The 6254-nt window shown below is 38.4% G+C and overlaps 1 protein-coding gene across 1 annotated transcript in view; it reads right to left on the bottom strand.

Moving 5' to 3' along the window:
- Positions 1-3782, bottom strand: part of sphkap (SPHK1 interactor, AKAP domain containing) — a 120756-nt gene extending 116974 nt beyond the window's left edge. The window contains exon 1 of the mRNA XM_032511255.1: positions 3765-3782. The gene's annotated coding sequence lies outside the window, so the exon portion shown is untranslated. The remainder of the gene's footprint in view (positions 1-3764) is intronic.
- Positions 3783-6254: the final 2472 nt, after the last annotated feature.

Below are 6254 nucleotides of genomic sequence, written 5' to 3' on the forward strand. Positions count from 1 at the left end.
AAGGCTGAATTTTGGGAAAGAGACTTCAGATGTGGTATTATGGGACCATTAACGTCTATATAAAAGCACCCAAAGAGCACCATGTCATGGGACCTTTAAAATACTGCAAACATTACTGTTTATTCTCATGCTACTGTAGTTTGTTTTGATCATGTAACCTTGTGCTTTCTGAATCATTTATTGAAGTACCCCATATAATATTATTTGTATGATATTGATAGAGTTTTTTGGATTAAACAGAGCAGATTATTTTAAGAAAATACTGAAGGTTTGCAGAATATAGTTTTTTTCCACTACTTTTACAGCTTAAATATTTTTTCAAGTGGGAAAAACATACAGAAAAAGGACAGTGTCAGCGTTTCTCCTCTGAAGCTGCAGGAAGCCAGCTAAACCGCCTTACACTAATCCAGTTAGCGCATCCATAATTCCTCTTTGTGCTAAAGAGTTACTGCAGTTGTCAGCCATACAAACAATCAATCCACTCTGCTCTCACGTCACCGACAGGGCCCCTGAAAACAGCAGAGACATACAGTATGCAGTGTCCCAATTCCATATTATTTATATAGTAACGGTATGCCAGTTAAACTGAAGATGAAGAAAAGTGTTGTTCCCAACACTAAGTACTTCCCGTTTGCTTATGCTGAAATATGTCAACACCTATTGGATTGATTGCCATGAATTTATGTACAGATGTATAGATTTCATCTATAGTGCCATTATCAGGTCAAAATATCAATTTGTTGAGTACTTTGGTTTATGACCAAATATCTGAAAAACAATGACATTCTTATAAGCCTTAGCTATACTTGTGTTCATTACCATTTAGCAAAAGTTAGCATGCTAAGAAGGTAAACTAAAATGGTGAAATCAATAAACATTAGCATAGTAGGATTGTCATTGTGAGTATGTTAGTAACATCCACCTTAACACAGATAATGGCAAAATTTCAATCTTAGTATTACTTGATCTCAGTGTGCATTTGACACGGTCGACCACGACATAATACAAGACCGATTGGAAAACTGCGTTGGCCTTCTGGCTTAGTATAAACTGGTTTGAACCTACCTAAAGAATAGGGATTACTTTGTGTCTAAGGTAATTATGCATCTGAGCGTACAAATAATGACGTGCGGAGTTCCGCAAGGCTCCATTCTGGGGCCTCTTCTGTTTAACATTACATGCTTCCACTGGCTCAGATTATGGAGAAAACAAAATAAGTTACCATAGTTATGCAGACGACACACAAATTACAATAACCTTATCGCCAGGGGACTATAGTCCATACAAAAAAGACTAGTGCATTGAACAAATTAACGACTGGATGTGCCAGAACTTTCTGAAATTAAATGAAGGAAAAAACTGAGGTGGTTGTTTTGGAAAAAAAGAGGAACGATTAAAAGTCGGCGCTCAGCTTCAAACAACAATTTTAAAAACAACAGACAAAGCCAGAAATCTGGGTGTAGGCATGGCTCAGACCCGAATTTTAACAGCCACATTAGACAATAACAAAGTCGTACTATCACCTTAAGATATATCAAGGGTTAAAGGACTTATGTGTAAACAGGACTTGGAAAAAACTGGTCCCTGCTTCATCTTCAGTAGACTTGACTATGTAACGGGGTCTTTACAGGTCTCCCTAAAAAATCAATCAGAACGCTGCAGCTGATTCAGAACGCTGCTGCTAGAGTCCTACTAAGACCAGAGACTGGACACATCACTCAGTTCTGAAGTTTACACGGCTTCCTGTGTCTCAAAGAATGATTTCAAGTACTCTGCTAGTTATAAACCTAACGGTTTAGGTCCAAAATACATTTCTGTTCTGCTACTACACTATACCCCCCCAGACCTCTCAGGTCATCTGGGACAGGTCCTACTTTCGTGCCCCAGAGTCAGAACTAAACAGGGTGAAGCAGCTTTCGTTTCTATGCTCCTCATATCGGAACAAACTCCCAGAAAACTGCAGATCTGCTGCTACTCTCAGTTCTTTTAAATCAAGGCTGAAGACCTTTCTTTTTGATGCGCTGCCTTTTTAAATGAATGCTCATTCTTTAAATTCTTATGCTGCACTGTAACTTTATTTGTGTTTTATGTGTCTTTAAATGACTGCTCGTTCTTTAAATTTCTTATGCGCACTGTAACTTTATCTTGTGTTTTATGTTCTATTTGTTTTTACCGCTTATTCATGTGTTTTATTGGTTTTTAATGCTTATGATTTTAACTGTTTTTACTGTTGTGTATCTGTTTAACTGATTTGTGCAAAGCACTGTGAAGTGCCCTGTTGCTGAAATGTGCTATACAAATAAAGCTGCCTTGCCTTGCCTTGCCTTGAGTATGTTAGTATGCTAATTTTAACATTTAGCTCAAAGCACCACTGTGTAGACTCTTGAGTCTTGTTTTTTAAAGATCTTTCTCAAGTTGTCTCTCTACCAAAAACCATTTAATGTTTTACAGCTGTAAGACGTTTCTCTTATATCTGTAAAACAGCTGAAACATAGCATTATGGCATAATAGTGTACAAAATAGCTTTTGTTTTGCATGACACTGAATTTTTTAACTCATATTCAAAGACTAAGAATTGTTTATGTTGTGTGAAATTGTGCACAGCTCTTATGTAATCAAGTTTCAAAATTTCTCACTAGCCGGTAACTAGCCTACCAGTGAAGGGCACTACAAGACTCTAAAGTGACAAAAGGCAAATGGGAAATACTCATTCCGCATATTGACTAGGGATGGGAATCACCAGACGCCTCACAATACAATATTATCACGATACTTATGTCACAATACGATATTATTGCAATTTTAAACAGATGTGCAATTTATTATCTTTTTTCCCTAACTTCTAATTTTTCCATTTTTCAAATAAAGTGCCAAAAGGAAATTTTTTCAACATACTGTATGTTTTATCTAAACAGATACATTTCTCTGTTTATTCATCTCACTTTATTTTTATTGTTGCAAAATGGGATTGTCAAGCAAACAAACTGACAAACACATACATATGTAGATAACTAACATAAAAATCCATGTATACATCCAATTTGCATCACAGAATCTTGACAAAAAAGTTTCTAATCTGTGACATGACAGATGGTATTAGCTCTCCTTGGCGTGAAAGATATGTGTGATTGTGTGTTTTGGGGGTATGAAGTAGCAATGCCAGGTTATCATTTGATTGTTGCCACTCCAGCCACCACATGTCCACATTTATTAGTGAAACATTGGGCAAGAGAGAGTGACTCTTCCGCATGACTGACAGCTGCTCGCCTGTCTTACAAACTTTGAGTCTCCAAAGTTGACTTGGCACTCAGCTATGCATAAAAGCCACAGTATTGTTGCCTAACAATAAAATCTTACAGAAAAACCCCAAATATAATTTCTGACAAACGAACCAAGAGCAACTGAGGTACGTTGTGGCAGGTGTTGAGCGCTGAGTTAAACCTGTGCTGTGTTTTGATGCATCTTGAGATCTGCAGCACACTGAGCAATTTATGTGACCATGCAACCATGTAGAACCATAAGGTTTAGCAGAGCTTATGCCAATACAACACTCCCATCATGCTACAGGAAGGTGGAAGCTAAACATAACCGTTTGCCTGAATATCTCAAATTAAACTGAGGCATTGCTGCAAAAAGAAACAATTGCAACATTTATCACAATGACCTTTTGATACACACAAACATATGCACTCACCCATGCTATTCACAGAAAAGGTATATCAAACAGCAACAGGTATTATAACAAGAAGGCCAAAAGCACTCACCACACTCATGAGGTTCAATCTCTCTCTCTCTCTCTCTCTCTCTCTCTCTCTCTCTCTCTCTCTCTGTAAATGGTACTTTCTTTTAAAATCAGCCCCTGCTCTCCTGCAGCGTGTATTGCTACAACCTCTTACTGAGGCTCAGGATAGAGGGTATTTGCCTTGTGTGTCTTAGTGTGCCTAATCCCTGCTGAGTTGAGTGGGTGCTAGGCAGTAAATGTTCACTGGAGAGTTATACACACAAACAAGTGTTTAATTTGGGATTTGGTATGTGGTGATACAAAGGGTACTTTTTAGTAGTTTATTAGCATTTAACAAATCTATAAAGCATTACCGAATCATTATGTTTCACATGTACAATTAGGTAATTTATAGAATATGCAAAAAATACATCTGGTAGAATAGCTGTGTAGCCCACATTCCACACATTCAAATTTTCTACATGCTGTATGCAAGTGCAGACCTTCTAGTTAGTACCAAAAATTCATAATCACAGTTTGACACTAATTTAACATGACAATTCATGCCCTCATACTCACTTGTCCCGATACATTGATCACTTCATTGTGTGCTGAGATGGAGGAGAGTGGGGGGTGAGGGCTGACTGTCAGTCTTTTCAAGCTATGCAGTCTAGACAAGTACTCTCTCAGTTGTGTTGCCATGTAAAGTAATACAGTACGTTCCTGCCCCCAATAGATAAATATGAGTTAAGTTAATAATCTATGGTACAAATGTACAGTAGTCCGGCCTTGTTTGCAGCCTATGTGCTGGGGCTCAACCCTGGATAACCCTAACCCAGTTCAACCCCCAACATCTAGTCTCAGGACTCCAGATACCTTTAACTACCTTTGACGGGCTAACTACCAAAAGATTTAACCAGCCATCAACTTGGAGGCACTGTGGTTCACATTCATTTGTGTAGTCTGGATCAACGGCAGTTTATTTCCAGGATTATCAATGCGTGTTGCCGTTGTCTAACTCCGTTCTATTCGGGAAACAACAACAAACTTCATACTAGCAAGCTACACACTGAACGTGGCAGACCTGCTTGGTTCTTTATGGGACTGATTGTAAAGAGTTACAAAGAATATGTTTGCGGCATTCACGGTCTACATTTTGGTACATATTGGCCGGGATTTGCAATGGACAAAATACACACTGTGACACATTGGTAAAAGCCAATTACATTTGACTATGTCTCCAGCTAATTTAAATGGCTTACATTACTGTATTTGAACAGTTTAACAGTTAACTTAATTTAATATTGTACAGTATGTGGCGTTTTCAGTTGCAGATTAGATAAGATTAGATAATACTTAATTCATCCCACAATGGGGAAGTTTCCTTGTTACAGCAGCAGTTTTACAGAGTAAAAAGCAAACCAACAAACAGGCAAATAACAGAAAATGTGCATAGAGTACTGTATAATTTAAAGTGGCATCAAAAAAAGGTATTGTAAAGTAAATTGAGGTGGCTATAATACAAAAAATATTGCAATGTAAGTAAGTAAGTGACGTGACCTTAAATTGAAAGATATGTAATTAAATGATATAGCGCCGCCCAAGACGATTGTGATTGGTTTAAAGAAATACAAACAACCATGAGCGTTTTTTCTCCTATCCTGGATGTACAGTATGTTTGGATGACCCAGACCTTACTCCACAGTAGTGTGGAGAAAGGTCTGGCAATGCGAGACTAACATTTGTATAATATCAGTTTCCCTCATCTGTATTTGCTGTTAAGATGAAGGTCTTGGATTGTGAGTTTACATGGTGAGGGACTCAATGGTAATTAAAAGACTTCTTCTGTGTTCTTATGGTACCTCACCCAAACTCTTTCTCTATACCACCACCCACACCCCTCATTGGCTAAAAAGGTGGATGTAAAATGTTGCTACATCACAAAACAGTAGCTGTGGTCTTAATTATTATACTGTTTTTACCGTAAAAAAACTAAAAACAAAAACTTCTAAGGCCATTCCAGCAAAAACATCCGCTTATTCATATGTATTCCAAAGCCTCAGTTGGAATCAGTTTAAGCACATTGTACAGTACAGTAGGCCAACTGAGGTCAGACACATGTACACACTGTAAGGAAGCCAACTATATGGGAGCTACTGTGTTGGATACATTCAGATTTTTTCACTATCAAGAAGTCGTATGACGACAGTCCAACTTTATTACCCCCAATTTCCACCGGTTGGAGAATGGCTGCAGGTCCCCTTCGCTGCGTGCCGGCCTCGTGCTCCGCCGTCTGTCAACACCCACCAGGTCCGGATTTGTTGCGAAACGGCTGCGGCCGTGACTGACAGCTGAAGTCAAAAGGACCCACGAGATCTCGCAAATGCGTGTAGAATACAACCACAAAAACAACAGTTTGTTTCCATTCAGAGGAGTAGAGAGAAAACAACTCTGTGCTGTGTTTTCAAGGTGTAGTGCAGGGAAATATGATTCGTCGTGAGCACAGTCTATTTTATTTTGAAAATTAACCAGA

This window comes from Etheostoma spectabile, chromosome 3, assembly GCF_008692095.1.
Source record: "Etheostoma spectabile isolate EspeVRDwgs_2016 chromosome 3, UIUC_Espe_1.0, whole genome shotgun sequence".
Classification (NCBI taxonomy): Eukaryota; Metazoa; Chordata; class Actinopteri; order Perciformes; family Percidae; genus Etheostoma; species Etheostoma spectabile.